A 17,118-nucleotide genomic window follows, 5' to 3' on the forward strand; every position below is an offset into this window, starting at 1 on the left:
TATGAACATGGCTTCTTTCCTTAAACCTCATGAACCAACTTCTGCTGGCTTCAGACTTTCCTTCTGTAACTTCCTCACCTCTCTCAGCCTTCACAGAATTGAAGAGAGTCAGGGCCTTGCTCTGGATCAGGCTTTGGCTCAAGGGAATGTTGTGACTGGTTTGATCTTCTATCCAGACCACTCCAACTTTGTCCGTATCAGCAACAAGGCTGTTTCACTTTCTTATCATTTGTGTGTTCACGGGAGTAGCACTTCTAATTTTCTTCAAAACTCCTCCGCATTCACCACTTGGCCAACTGTTTGGCACAAGAGTCCTTGCTTTCAGCCCGTCTTGGCTTTCAACATGCCTTCCTCACTGAGCTTAATCATTTCAAGCTTTTATCCAAAGTGAGAGATAATGCAACTTTTCCTTTCACTTGAACACTAAGAGGTCATTGTAGGGTTATTAACTGGCCTAATTTCAATATTGTTGTTTCTCGGGGAATAGAGAGGCCTGAGGAGAGGGAGAGAGATAGGAAAACAGACAGTCAGACAGGAAATGGAACAGTCAAAAGACACACATTTATTGATGACATTCGCTATCTTATATGGGCACAGTTTGTGCCCCCCCATTATAATAGTAACATCAAAATCACGGATCACAGATCACCATAAATAATATAATAACAATTAAAAAGTTTGAGATATTGTGAGAATTACCAAAATGTGACACAGAGACACAAAGCAAGCAAATGCTGTTGGAAAAATGGTGCTGACAGATGTGTTCAATCAGGGTTGCCAGAAACCTTCAATAAAAAAAAAAAAAAAAAAAAAACAAAAAAAAACAAACAATATCTGTGAAGCACAATAAATCAAAATGCAATAAAAGGAGGTATGCCTGTATCTAAAAAAAATGTCTCCATTGATATGAGACAGCAGAAAATTATAACTATTAGATTTGTGTTTATTATAGCCAGTTTGGGGGGAAGATTGTTTGTGGCCTGATTATTGAGACTTACGCAGGATTGAAAGTGAATATCGCATGCCGGCCACCTAATCTTCATAACCTGAAAATCAATAAGAGACATGCAGAAGAACTGAAAAGTCAATGGGCATAGCCATTAAGCTTAAGTCGCCTACTCTTGGATGCGGAAATAAATTTTTTAAAACATAACATGCAGACTTTTCAGTTTGCAACTGGTCAATTGCCATAATTATCCTACTCTGTTTTATTTTAAATAGCAGTCTCATAGCCTAATGCATCTGGCATCCAACTGCAAGTTGGCAAAGGATATATAATGACTCGTGAAATGGCTCTCAAGAAAAATTCTGTCATCCTATAATCATCTTATTCATGCTGAAGGCATACTACTGTCTTTTGGGAATATTCAAATTTGTGAAACATGTAAAAAAAGAATGAAATGACACTTTGGAGGAGCTGCTACTCAGAGAACAATTACTTATTACAGCATTTACCCTGATGGCAAATGACAAAGGATCTTACTTTTTTTTTTTTTTTTAATTAACCAAGCAGGGTGTTTTCCCAGGAATAATACTCCCAGTCTAGTTAATTTATTAAAGTGAAAATTTGATAAGGGTTGACTTGTTTGGACAATTTTTGTTTTTCCAAATTACAGTAAGAGTTTGTAAATTCTTGATTTTAATATCTAGAAATTCATTTATAACTTTCACTTTATATTTCTGTTAAATATCCTCTAATATGCCCTAATATTATCAATAGCTCATTGATCATTAAAATAGATATGCAACTTCAAAAACCTTCACTTTCATAATTCATTTCATGCTAGCTATCATGAATTCTCTCTTAGATTTCTTTTATCAGCCTTTTGTTTTCATTTCCCACTGGTTTTACTTCCTGAAGTCTTAGGTCATAAATCTTGAAACGTTACAAAATCGGCAAAAGATGACAACAAATTAAATGTGTCACAGCCAACCAGATTGGACTCTTGTACGGCTCTCTTTCGTTTACCTAAATCACCAAGAGAGCTGGGCAAAGTTAAATGGTGATCTGCTTTTAACCCATCAATCGTTCAAGAGTGGCTATGGATGTGCCAACAGTGGAAGAGAAACTGACGATGATGCCTGTCTATATGCAGCATATTACGGTTTACAAAGCCGCGGGCAGCCATTTTCTTATTGAAATATCACCACATTCCTATGGGATTGGCAGGACACATCTTATTATCCCCATTTAAAAGGCAGAGAAAGGCGCCTGGGTGGCTCAGTGGGTTAAGTGACTGACTCTTGCTTTTGGCTCAGGTCATGATCTCGCGGTTCGTGAGTTGGGGCCTCACTTTGGGCCCCATATGCTAACAGTGCAGAGACTGCCTGGGGTTCTCTCTCCCCTCTCTCTCTGCCCCTACTCTCTCTCTCTCAAAATAAATAAACCTAAAAAAAAAAAAGAAGCATTAAAAGATGGAGAAATTGAAGTGTGGGATGTTTAATTACTCTGTGGAAGGCTGCAGATCTGGGGAAATTGTGAAGCCTGCCCAGAACCCAACAGTTCTCTTTCTTATCCTGTTGTACTTTCCACCAAATAACACTGGGCCCCAATTACGTAAGAAAAAATTTTTTTTTTTACTTATACGTTTAACAAGTTAAATTTCAATAAGCAAACGATTTTCTATGTGACTGTAAGCAACTGTATGCAACCAAATAATATCAGTCCAGTTATTATAGAGATAATTTTAATTTTAATTTTTTAACAATTATTTGCTTGCAAATTTGATGGTATTTCTTTCTTTTCTTTTTCTTTCTTTCTTTTTTTTTTTTTTTTTGTTTGTTTGAGAGAGAGAACAAGAGTGCAAGCGGGGGAGGGCAGAAGAAAGGAGAGAGAGAATCTTAAGCAGGCTCCACACCTAGTGTGGAGCCTGATGTAGGGCTGGGTCTCACAAACCGTGAGACCATGACCTGAGCCAAAATCAAGAGTTGGATGCTTAACCAACTGAGCCACCCAGGAGCTCCCTTGATGGTATTTCTAATGCAAAGGTTTGAAATGACCTCTTAAAATCTCTAATTTTTCAGAAGGTGTGTTCAACCATATACAAATGTATTGATTTCAAGCAATGAGATTTTTCAGCGTTGCCTAATTTTTCTATATTTATTGCAACATAAATAGCATACAAACTGAAAAACATAATGTACTAGATAAAATATCTGTTTAAAACCTCTTACTGAAATTCTATTGGGGTTGGGATATAATTGAAAACACTTAACAGAATATTTCAGGGAATGTTGCCAAGGAGTGAATAAGAGAATCACATTTCATTTTTAAATGCCAGACAAAAGTCACCTAAAATGACGGTAACTGTGGTTAGAAGAAGAAAGGAAATTGGGCTGGGGGAAGGCATAATTTACATAAGGTGCTTTTAACTAAAATTTTCTTTCTTTTGTTGAATTTGACAATTTACCAGAGCCTTTTCAGAAGTGTCTGACATCCCTTTTAATTAAGCAGCAAGCAGTAAGAAGTGACAGGCAATGTGTTTCTAGAGTATTAATGCATATCTTGAGTGAATTCACCCCTCAAGAACAGCTCTAATTCTGAATAAAGCGTTTAGTTCTGTCTCATATAGAATCTTAACATCGAATAAAACTGCAAAGATATATTTATTCATTTAGGTTAAATCTATCTCATTTCCAGCTTAAAGAAGCAATATCTTTTTATGCTGCAGGAAAGCCTCATACTTTCATAAAAGTTAAGGGGGGGGCGTCATGTATTTCCACTACAATTACTTAGAAGTGACATCCGGTGATTTCTTAAAGGCTAGAGAATACTTATGCCTAAATAGTAATGTCAACTCTAAAACGTGAGAATATATTTCTCAGGTTAGATTAGTCCCATTCAGAACTTGCTCCTGGCTTGGTGACACATAGCAGGCTATGTGGAAAAAGACTGTCCTGTAGGCTTTCCAAACTCGCAGCATTTGCTTCAGAACTGCCCCTGTTAGAGCTCGTTCCATCTCCTAACCACGTGATTAGTGGTTCTCACTTCTCCTTGGGTTCCTTCTCAGTGTCCGCTGCCCCCAGGTTAATCCTACACTTGGCTCTCCTTTGGTCTCTTGCCTTTTAGGTTGTTTTTTTTTTTTTTTTTTTTTTCTGCACACAGATCAATGTCTCTTCCTCCTTGCATATTGAGAGAGGGAGAGGGACAGACAGACAGACAAAAGATACAGAGTGGAGGGAAAATATCAGAACTCTAACGAGCAGGGAGACAGTAAAACACACAGTCTGAAACATGGAAATAAAATTAGTCATTCTAGTGTCTTCCCATATTCAGTTCCCATGAAGACTGGCCATATGCAATTCAGTACCAGTGTTCCGTTGTATTATTATAATATTCTTCCCTCGTGGCACAATTTTGAGTGGATTCCTTGTCAACAGGAAAGATGGACTGAGAAAGAGTGTTGGTCTATTTCAAATATGGGTCTAGTAAGTGAGGCACCTAGATTCTGAGAAACATTCCAGCATGGTCTAGCAAAAGTCCTCACTGCATCTGCAGTCATCCACTGAGCTAAACCTATGGTGGTTATTCTTGAAGCCACAAAGAACTGGAGTTTACTGAGGAATTACCAACAGTGGATAATTTCACTGAGTAGTGGTTCAATGAGATATTTGAATTATGCCCTAATTTAAGTGGACATCACTAATTTAGCTTTTTGGTGGAAGAGCCTGTTGTGGATAGGATGCCATCCCTAGGCGGGGCAACATGTCAGCTCATTGACCACCATCAATCTTAGCCTAATATGGAACCCATGGTGCGAGCGTGACCAGGATTTTTGAGTGGAAGCCTTTACCCCAGCCTATTGCTATGAACATTTGCTCTGGGATGGCTTGGCTTCTGTGCAGCTGTGTTTCACGGTGGTCCATGAAATCTGACGCTTTACAGATTACACTGAATACACTGAAGGAGGAGGGATTTAAGAAGTTGCTCTGCTTTCTGTCCTTCAATGAGCCCTTCTTCTCATAATGACAGTCCCAGATACATGCCTCCTTCAAGTCATAGAGTCAGACATTCTGCATATATATGGAGAAGAATCCCAGGGCTCGTCTGAACATCAGGCTCTGTTGCACAGCTCCTTCTTAATATTTGTAAAGAAAAGGCAAAAATATAAAGTGGCTTCCATATAGTCCTTTTCAGGTCTTCATGTCACATATTGTTTTGGTGGAAAACCACCAACCACTACTTGGAGTCTTTTTCTGACTGAGCCTGTTGCATAATTCACTCACTAGCCCATTGGTATCGATGACAACTTGGGCTGCATATGGCAGAGCGAAGGATAATTATTTATGCATTTTTCCTTACAAGAAGGCAAGGATTACAATGAGATATGACTTTACGACCACTAGAGAGTCCGTAATAAATGTTGGATTGGATGTGAAGAAATTGGAACCCTCATAACATTGCAGGGGGAAATGCAAAATGGTGCAGTCACTTTGGGAAGAAATTGGCAATTGCTCAAAATATAAAGATAAAGTTAGCATGTGGCCCACCAATTCTACTTCTAGATATCCATCTAAGAGAAATAAAGACATTTGTCCGCGCAAAAATGTGTATGCAAATGTTCATAGTAGCATTCTTATAAGAGCTAAAAAGTAAAAACAATCCAAGTGTCCATCAACTGCAGAATGGACAAATAAAATGCGGTATAGCTACGTGATGGAATGTTATTTGGCGATAAAAAAGAATGAAATACTGACACATACCATGACATGGATGAACCCTGAAAACTACAGTAAATGAGAGAAGCCCATCACCAAAGACCCATATTACATGACTCAATTTACATGAGGTGTCCAAAAGAGAAGACAGAACCTATAGAGACAAAATGGAGAAAGATTAGGTGTTGTGTAAGACTAAGGGGTCAGGGAGAGGATGGGGAGTGACAGCCAGTGGTCATGAGGATAATTTTGAGGCATTAAAATGCCTCTGGACTGTAATTATCAATGTCCCAGCCGGCATGCTGAGTCAGCCTGGAATCCAGTCCTTACTGGATTCTGTCCCACCTCTGCTTTGGTCGTGCCACCTGTTGAGGTATTTGAGGATCCATGTTTATGGTTGAGGATGGAGAATTCTTTTACCTAGATCGATTAGCCTGTACCTTGCTTATGTGGAACCGGTTTGCCTTTTGAAAAGGTATGTTTACAGGGGAAGCATAGACGGAAGAGAATCAAGAATGGAAGCAAGAAATCCTACTGGAGCCGCACCGCAATATGCTAGGTGACAAGTTACGGCCTCAACCGAAGTGGCGGTCACGTTGACGTGACACATTTTGAAGATGGCATCCACAAAACGTGATGGTAGACTGAAAGAAAAAAGGTGAAGAGAGAGAAGAATCAAATCTTACTTGTGTTCCGAAACAGGGAAGCATTGTATGGGCAGATACTATCCTGGCAAACCAGAGTATTACATGACATCTTCTTAATATCATCATTCAATTGATCAGGATATATATTACTCAAAAAATTGTGTGTGTGTGTGTGTAAACATATAGACAGACATAAATATACGTACTTTTGTTTAAAAAAATGTTTATTTATTTCTTTTTTAATATGAAATTTATCGTCAAATTGGTTTCCATATAACCCCCAACAGGTGCTCTCCTCAATGCCCATTACCCACCCTCCCCTCCCTCTCAACCCCCATCAACCCTCAGTTTATTTATTTCTTAGAGAGAAAGAGACAGTGCGAGCAGGGGAGGAGCAGAGAGAGAGGGAAAGACAAAGAAACCAAAGCAGGCTCCAGGCTCTGAGCTGTCCGCACAGAGCCCGATGTAGCACTCGAACCCATGAACCGTGAGATCATAACCTGAACTTAAGTAGGACGCTTAACTGATTGAATCACTCAGGCGCCCCTACATATTTTTTGATATATGTTACTATATAATATTATACATATTCTGTCCTATTATGTATTATGTAATATAATTTATAATAATTATATACTAGCAAATATATAAAACATCTATTTGCAACTGGTAACTGAGCTGTGGTCGGATCATTCATTGTCATTAATTCTTTCATCAGCCTACAAGAAGTTTTGACTCAACCGAAAGTCTTTCAGACCCCCCAAAAATGGCCACACCCTAAGAGTCAGCTCTATGAAGGGACTTGCAGCTGGGGGGTGGGTCAGCATTTGATCTTCCTAAAGGTGTGTCAAGCTACAAAGAAATGATATTCTGACTCAGGTGGCTCTGCACTCAATGGGGAGGATGTGTTTGGTATGTTCTTGTTTATTTAAGCGATGCTGAGTAATCCAATACAGACCGGGTGCACAGTACAACAGATACACAAACTTCCTGCCTTCAGGGACAAAGATCATGGTCTCTCAATTATCAAAGTAAGAAAATACAAGTGAGAGGGAAAAGCCAACAGTGGGCTGGCGCTGGTCCTTGGGTCTTTTGAATTCGTTCTTGTTTAGGACAGGTTTTCCAGGTGGGTTTCCATATTGTTTAAATCAGGCCGTCAGTGTTTTATTCATTTATTTACTTATTTTAATGTTTATTTATTTTTGATAGAGAGAGAGAGCACGTGCATTAGCGGAGGAGGGACAGAGAGAGAGGGAGACACAGAATCTGAAGCAGGTTCCAGGCCCTGAGCGGTCAGCACAGAGCCCAACGTGGGGCTCGAACTCACCTCAAAGACCAGGAGATCATGACCTGAGCGGAAGTCGGATGCTCAACCGACAGAGCCACCCAGGCGCCCCAGGCCATCAGTGTTTTAAAGAGTGGAGCTTCTACTTGCCATTTACAACTGAAAAGGGAAAGGAAACTTGTAGTTATTGCATTTCTACGTGCTAAGTAATATAGAGGAATTATCAGACATACATTTATTGTTCCTTGTAATATCTGTGCTAAGAAATCCTTTTTATACCAAATTTACAGATCTAAGAGCCAAGCCTCTGATTAAGCAGCTTAGTAAGTTCAGACAGCTAGTAACCGGGAGAATTGGAATGGAAATTCAGATCCGTTAGCCCTAAAGATAACTTTTTACCCACTACACCATGCAGTTAGGAGATTATTAAGCTCTCTGAAAGGTGGGAGGGGGGGAGGAAAAAGAGAGAGAGACTGAGAGACATTGGAGAATATTAGAAATTTCTAGTGTCTTTTAACATTATACCTTTAATGATCTATAGAAATTTCTAGTGTCTTTTAATGTTTTATCTTTAATGATCTAAAGGGTTTATATTTAGATACCTTTGGTTTAATTCTTCAGAGCCATAAAAGAGTGGCAATATAGGGTAACTAACTCTCCTGGAACACCTTTATTTTTAAAGATGTGATTTTCTCTGAATCAAAAGTAAGAGACTGCCTTTATACCTTTATACTCTCTAAATATCTTCTTTTAAAATGAGAGAAGAGGGAAGACAGACCATTGGTCTGACCCAGAGAAACAGCTTAAATATTATCACTCAGTGTGTCAATACACTTTGGGGCCAAAAACCATATCTGGAAGCAGGGCACGACAAGCTTTGTAGATGAATCAAGCATTTGATGAATATGTATTCAGGTCTTAAATGTAATAAGCATTGGGCTTAATAGATAAGTCACATGCAATATTTTACTTGTCCCCAGAGGGGACTTATCACTCACACACACACACACACACACACACGCACACACACCCTGACATGCCATACGACTTAGTATGCAGTCACTCCTCCCTTAGAACGTATGGTTTACCTCACCCATGGCAGGGTAGGGCTCAATCCAATCCAGGCTAGAGACTGTCCCGGTAACCGGACCTCCAGGAAGTCTACCTTCATAGAGAGGCAAAGACACAGACTTTCACTTGTAGTCTCTACCTAGAGCAAATGACAGCAGGCATCTTCCTTTTCAAGGCCTGGTCCTCTGCCTTGAGAAATCATGTTGACTTTGCAGCAGGAGTGGAGATGCCCAGTTGCAGAGCTCGCCATCTCTCTTGCCACAGGCTTAAGTGGCTGTGCTAAATGATGTGTCCAGTCAGTTGCTGCTCTAAAAGCTGAAGTATCTACAAGGACAACGAACAAGAAAGACCGACCCTTGGCGTTGCTGAGTGCAAGGCCAGCTGACTCTACAGACCACAATGGCTCAAAATGTGACACCCCAGAGCCCCACCTGAGATGACAGCAGCCAGATAGCCAACCGTCCCTTGGGAGCAAGGGAGGCCCTGAAGCGGAGTCAATCATATGTTAAGTTTGTCGGTGCAGTTTCCCAAAATTCACGTATAAAATGTCAGCTAAGCTACCAGAGGACAGGAAGAAGGGTGTCCAGGTCGGCCACCAAGGACTTAGGTGGTGCCTTGGATAACGGTGGAATCGTACGGATTTCCTCCTCACGTGCCCGCAGAAAATGCTCCCTTAATTCCAGTTGACTTGGAAGGAAGTTACACTTGTTCTATATGACAGAGAATTTTACAGTCCTATGAATAGATTGTTGAGAGAGTCATGCAGTATTTTGATCGCATACAGATGCTGCTAAAGGGTAAACCATCATCTCTCATTTCCCTGGCCGTGTGGTGAGATAAAGGTTGAAGGGCACTCACAGATTCTCAGACAACAGCAAACAGAGAAACATTCCTTCATGAACCATGAAAGCGGCTTAAAGCAACCCTCATTTCTGCCCTATTGGAAGAGCCAACCGCACTAATAAGTAATCTCTCAATCAAGAACAATCTTGCCAGATTGGCTAGATCACTCTGCTGCCACTCCTCTCTGCCTTCTTCCCTGTACGTCCTGCACCCTGGAGGAGACGCAGGGGCGAGATATGACTTTATGAAAATTCTCCAGCGCTGGAAACAACTGACGCCAATGCTGCGCACAATTCACGTGGTGTCTTCCCAGGATGTCCTACTCCTTTTCCGTCTTGGGAATTTCATTCTCCGTGAGGTGAAGAGCGGAAGCCAGGCCGCCTGAGTTTGAATCCTGGCCTCACCGCTTGCTGTCTGTGTTCCCCATACCTCTTACTCAACATCCCTGTGCCCCACTAAAATGAGGCTAAGAGTAGGACCTTTCACGTAGGATTGTTAAGAATCCTAAACGAGTTGGGAGTCACCAAACACAAGTGTGTCAGATGCACAGTAAGCAGTAGGCAAACGTTTGTTAAAGAAAATAAATTAGTTTTACTCATTTGGTTGTTTTCCAACTGTTGGGTTTGGCAGATACTTCTAGAAGTTGGCTCTCTTTACCCTGTTGTCCCATCCAGCTGTCGATACACTTGATAAACATCATTCCAGTGGAACTCATGCCGCTGAGTCTCACTTTCTTTGTCCACATCTCTGAGAACATTTTAATAATAATCCCTCTTATGCTTTTTTTTTTTGAGCCCTCATTTTATCACTCCATTTCCACGGAACACAGCTCTCTCTATAGAACGAGAGGACTAAAAGGGCCCTGGAAAGGTCATTAATTTTTTTTTCCCTTACCTCTGCCACCCACTTTCAAGCCAGACCACACACATAAATCATCCCAGACTTTTTCTTCATCACACTGTGGTTTCTATTCACGTCGACTCTGCCCTAAGGAAACGCTTTTGCTACAGGTGGGGAAATTCAGCACTTATAGCATTACCCTATGTTTTCAGAAAAACTTTTGAGGGCAAAATAGCCCCATTAGCTGTGCCCATTTCATAGGTTTCTTGTCACTGATCAAGTTTGATTACTTCCTGTGCCATTATTGAAAACCCAGAAATCAACTTCTCACTCACAATTCATGTTCAGATTGAATTATCTCATGGTAAATTTCCTAAACTCGACTATAATGGATTCCACCTCCCCCCATTTTTTAAACAATGACTCGAAGGTGAAAACCTGCTATTTCACTGTTACTGGGTCACAAGCTCTAACTAAACCCTGTGACTTGATGAGAAAACTATAGCTAGTCAATTCAGTTTAAAAATGAAAAAAAGATCATTATGTAATATTGTAGTTTGTAAACTGGTTGTTTGGACTTTTCACCATCAATTGGATGACCAAACAACCACATAGAGAGTAAAACAAAAACAAAAATAAAAACAAAAACAAGCCTCTGGTTAAAAAAACAATCCTGAAAGTTAAAAGTCCTGAAATTGTATGTTTTTTAAGCATATGTATATTTTCAGCAGCTGGTGCCCTCAGGATTAAGAGGAAGGCGGTATGTTTTATTTTTGACAACCTCCCAAACTCTTCTTGAAAAACTCTCCTGCTTCTCGCTGGCATCTGCTGTACCTCAGACTTCATATCAACGCACCCAGGTAACCTTACAGGATTCTCCGGGAATCTTTCTCAATTTCCACTCTATCCATGCGGAAGAGAGGACAGAGACTTCCCAGGCAGCGAAAGATACAGCTCAACACAAGCTCAACACAAATGAAGTGAGAAAGGTCATCACCCCCCAAACCTTCTCCTACCGAATTCTGAAATCGCGTCATTTGCAAATTTATCTATTTCAGGTAGGGCTCTTTGTCTATTAATGCTTTGAACGATATAGATAGAGAGCCTTCAACTCCTAACTCTGGGGTGTGAGTGAAATTTCTTCCCTGTTTCACTCTTTGTGAGGAGAAGTTAGGGTAGAGTCCCAGCAGTAAACATCAGTTTTCTCTGATTCTTATTTTTATTACTTTTTAAATTTTATTTATTTATTGTGTGTGTGAGAGAGAGAAGCAGAGAGAGCGAGCAGGGGGTAGGGGCAGAGAAAGAGCGCGTGTGTGTGTGCGTGCATTTGGGGAAGGGACAGAGAAAGAGGAGAGAGAGAATCCCATGCAGGATTCTGTCAGCACAGGGCCTGTGAGCACAGGGCCTGATGCAGGGCTCGAACCCACGAACCATGAGATCCATGAGAACTGAGCTGAAATCAAGAATCAGACACCCAACCGACTGAGCCACCCAGCCACCACTTTTCTCTGATTTTTAAAAATAATGTGCATAGATTCAATCACTCAACAAACAATTCTTTGGCACCCACTATATGACCGGTGTGGTCCTAGGCACTATAGACGTAAAGAAAGAAAACAAAATCCAGTTGAGGTCCTCTGGAGGGAAGACAATACAGGCATTGAAGATGGTGTGTCCAGGCTGGAAGGGAAACATCTGGCACCAAGTAGGAACATGCTATGTGGGGAGAACAGGGAAGGATATGTATCAGTCTGCCTGGGTAGGTCAGAAAGGGCTACCCTTGAATAGGAATTACTCAAGCCAAGTCTTAAAGGATAAATAGGAATACCTCAAGCATTAAGATGAGGAAGAACACTGAAAGCTGAGGAAATAGTATGCCAAGAGTGCAGAGGTAATGGAGACTAAAAGGACAGCCAAGAAACCGGGGACAGATCAGCAGCAGTGACATGAAGACTACGTGACAAATTGATGACAGACCCCATGGAGAAGGTTGTCTTGGGCCCACTCAGTACATCCTAAGATGCTGAGGCTCATCCTGTAGGTCACAGATTCTCATTAGAAGAATCCCCATGTGCCCCAGCCCTCCAGGGGAACATCCATGTTCACGTATAATTCCAGGGGCACGTGGGTGGCTCAGTCGGTTAGGCGTCCGACTTCTGCTCAGGTCATGCGTGGTCTCATGGTTCGTGGGTTCAAGCCCTGCATCAGGCTCTGCGCTGACATCGCGGAGCCTGCTTGGGATTCTCTGTCTCTTCCTCTTTTTCTGCCCCTCCCCCAAGTGCACCCACACATACACACACACTCTCTCGCTCTCTCTCTCAAAATAAATAGACTTTTTAAAAAAGTATAATTGCGGGTGAACTACCTGCAGTTCCATCCCATTTTCTCCTTCCTAGGAAACATGTGTCTGAATCCCAGGGAGTCGAGGTAAACAGAGGGATAACAGAATCCCGTTTTCATCATCAGAAAGACCCCTCAAAACTCGCCAGTGAGGTCTAGCTCTCTGTCTCCATCAGACGAACATGGAATAGCTTTCCTCATACCACTGTGCCGTGATAGCAAGGTTAAGAACTATTCTGAGAGACGATAAAAGCAATAAGCTGATAGCCTCAAGAGAGGGACGTGCTCAATTCGCATTCTGGCACGAGTGGCCGATTGATAATGAGGGGATGGACTGAAGAAGGGGTAGCGTGGAGGTAGGGTGTATCAGAGGTAATTTCAATAATCTAGAAGAGGATCTGCAACTGTGCCAGTCGGAATGGAGAGAAGAGGAAGACGCACGTGGTGTGGAAGGGGAAAGACTCGCTCACCAAGGGGTACAGATGGTGAGGGAGGAGGAGGGTAGGAGCCTGCCTAACTGTCAAAAGGACAGCAGAGGACTATCAGAAATGGGAGGAAGGGGTGTACATTTATTTGAGAAACGTTGAGACTTGGGAAGCCATACGTTCATCTTTTCCAACCTTTGGTTCTCTGGAGACTAATGAAAAAAGGCAGGTAAAGTCTGAGATCAAAGAGCGTAATTATAAACACCAGGTTTGCACAGTTTAGGGTTCGCAAACTTTTTCCGCAAAAGGCAAGGTAGTAAGTATTTTAGCCGTTGCAAGCCTTATACCGTCTGTTATAGCTGTTATAGATTTATAGTTATAAATCTGCCTTTGCGGTGTGAAAGCAGCCATGGACAGTATGTAAATAAAGGGGCCTGGCTGTGTTCCAATAAAGCTTTCTTTAAGAAAGCAGGCAGTGGGTCTGATTTAGCTGACCATCCATAGTTGGCCAGGCCCTGATATAGAGACACCCTGCTATAAAAAATGCTATTGTATGAAATCCTTTCTCTTGCGTTTTCCTGTCATTAAATCAGATAATGTTTAAATTGTCTAAATACCAAGGGCATGTTCCAAGTTATCCCCCTCCCCAACTATGTTTTTCGTCATTGCTGAGTCCTATAACATACATATATATTTTTTCCTAATTAAAGACTATGGCAGGCTTCAAAGACATAGCAGTTACCAGTTTACATGAGGCGTGTATTAAGAAACATGAGAGTAAAAAGGAACAATTGTTTTCCACTGAGAATTACATATGTATACACATACGTGTGTGTTTGTATGCGCATGGGTGCGTGTAGGTATGTAAGTATGTATAAAACAGCATCCTCTTAAAAAATATAAAATGCTCAACTACAAATTCTGGTGGAGAATCTTTGTAGGCTAGCTGGCTTCTAATACTCAGAGGCCAAAAATATTAATAAGGTTTTAATGTCTTACAAAAATGATTTCTAATAAAAAGACTGTCAATGAAATCTCCAGAGATGACAGACAAAACTGTTATTACTCTGTAGTGACTGACATTTACTTTTGAAAGCCCAGAAATCTTTCCTTGTGTACCAGGTAGGAAAAACCTGATTTAGTCATTAAAACAGTACATTAGGCAACCTTTCTTAATAAGTAGCCAAAAATAAGTTGCCTAATGGAATATCATGTTGAAACTATATTCCCACTAGTTACATCCTTAATGGGCTCCTGTCAAAAGATGGAATAAAAATAAAGAGTAGATACCTATATTTCTCTTCTCATCCTTGCATAGCTTTTTATTTTTTTGTAACCAAAAAAAAAAAAAAAAGGTACCATATAAAGTTAAGGAATGCAGAATTGTATGGAGATGTAAGCTGAGCCCATAATTCCAACTTTCATAAGATCCATTTAAAATTATTAAAGCAGAGTGAAGGAAAATGCTAAATAGACCTACAGTTCACTTTCAGTGAAATATAGTTTGGTTTTAAAGTTGTTCTTTTGATCTGTTGTTGTATCTGTCGCCATGGCAATGGTACTCTCCATAAATATCCTTACTGGGCTTTATCTGATTTTAGTATGTGCAATTAAAAAGTTTCTCTTGACCATTTATCATTTCTGCCTGGTACAAAACTTTTCCATTTTGCTTCCTTCATCACTAGGAATGTGGTCATTCCAGAGTCTGGTGATGTGTTGGCTTCTTGAGGGAGGTCCTGTTAACCTAGGAGTGTTTTCTTTCTTTCTCCCTCCCTTCCAAAGTCTGTTTTCCAGTTCTCTTAACTCACCAGTTTCTTGTTTATTTGAAAATGTCTCACACAGTTATCTGAAAAAGAGAATTTAACATTAAAACACACATACACACACGCACACACACAGTTAATTAGATATAAGATTATTAACTTGGTAACTCAAAGGGTAAAAAGGGATCTCTAAGTCAGAAATCTGCAAATGTTCTCTATAAAGGGCCAGCTTAAATCGTTTGGGTTTTCCAGGTCATCACAATTACTGAACTCTACTGCAGAAACAAGAAAGCAGCAGCCTCCATATAATGGGTGAGCCTGGGTGTGTCCCAATAAAACTACATTTACGAAACAATTAGCAAAGGATTCGGGATTCAGCCTCCGCGCTGTCGTTTGCCAACCTGTTGTCAGGTATCATTGCGGTAGTAGCTGCAGGAAGCAGCTTCCGGCAGGAGAGAGAGGAAGAGGCAAGACTGGATTGTTGCAGTTTGGAAACTTACAAGAGGGGCCTCATGGGCCTGGGACCCAGAGCCCCCAGGATGGAGTACCAGCTGCCTGCTGGGGGCCTGATGACGTTGGTTCTGCAAATGTTGGAAAAATGGCACACCGGATCCAACGACACAGAACGGCTGCTCCCCAGCGAGGAGGCGTTGATGGAGTGACGTTCAGGGCGAGCTGTCCGAAAGCCCACAGGCTGCTCAGGGGACACAGACAGGAAGACACAATCTGGTTTTTTCCTGGTAGCCTTGTGTCTCCCCTTAGCGCCCCCTATTGGCTGCTCAAGCTAGCAAAGCAGAAACCCAGTTTGCAGAGCCCCCGCGGACATTCCCCAAGTATGGAAGCGCAGGTTTGGAGCTGAAAGGCAAGAACTTAATGGGCACCTCACATCAAAACCCAAGATTCTCTTTTAGCTGATGTTTTAGGGTTGAATTATGATTGGAAAAGATTTCACATTATCACCCTCTGGGCATATAGGGGACTATTTCAGATCGGGATTATGTCAGACTCCCCTCCCTAGTCTGCTAAATTCTGTCACAATGACTGTTGGTACAGAGTCCATAAAGGAAGAGAACAGTTGTATGTATGTATGTATGTAAGTCTGTGTGTGTCCATGAATAAACACCTAAGTGTAAGGTCCCGACTCTTCATTCTTGAAAAAGACTAGGCTTTAATCTGAAACATATTCATATTTCTTTTTTGGTGTTAAAACACCATTTCTTTTGTTGAGTACTAGTAATAACAAATGGTACTCGTTGTTTCTGTTATTTAAATTCCTGCTTGGAAAAAAAATGTCAGCAATTCTATGTCAATTCTCAATTTGTAATTTTTTTAAAAATTTCACTGGTTGATGAAATGCAAAAGCCCTGGAGTGATTGTTCACGAGAATCTCCAGTCCCGATTGATTGATTGATTGATCGCATGATTAACTGATTGACAAGTGGTGACGGATCCATCAGGCAGGCTATTCTCAGCAACATCCTTTGAAGATGTTTTAAAAGTTAGACAGTTACTCAGGAGAAAAACCTCCAGAATGATGCACTGAAGTTCAGTGCTCAGCACTGTCAAAATGCCTCTCTGTGTCGATGACCCCACGTGTTTGTGTATACTTAGACAATAAATAATCTATGACATGTGAGTGACATCGATTTCAGTGTGTAAATATCGACTAGTCTTGCATAAGAATAGAGCTTTTTCTCAGCTCTGCCATCTGTGCTGTATTTTATAGTTTTGACATTTTTCTCCCCCGACAGTTTGTTATTTTAACATCTTGCACACTAGTTGGGTCTTAGCTCTCCCTTGAATAATGTTCTCTTAATGCAGCATACCTGTACGACGTAACTGACACTCACTGTCACGATGGCAGGGGAAATGCCAGAGTTGGACTCCAAAAACACTTCAAGCCCTCTATTATATGATGTGCCGAGTGACGGCTCGCAGGTACCTATTTATATTTCCCTCTAAATATTTCATATCTCCTCTATTACTGATAAGAGTTAATCCCCTGAGTTTCCTGAGGGCCTTTCACAAGTGTGCATGGGATCTCGCTGCTGGTATTCGGAACCACCCCGCATTAATTTTATTAAAGAAGTCTGGTGGATGCTCAAGAAGTTACCCGGTGAAGAAATAATCAAGAAGATTCATAACGAGTTCTTCGGTGCGACGACACTGAATGACGTTCAGTGAACGACGTTCACTGAATAACGACACGTTATCACTGTGGCCCTTGTAGGAGTGGTGGACCCAGT

The sequence above is a fragment of the Lynx canadensis genome, chromosome B2 (genome assembly GCF_007474595.2).
Source record: "Lynx canadensis isolate LIC74 chromosome B2, mLynCan4.pri.v2, whole genome shotgun sequence".
Lineage (NCBI taxonomy): Eukaryota > Metazoa > Chordata > Mammalia > Carnivora > Felidae > Lynx > Lynx canadensis.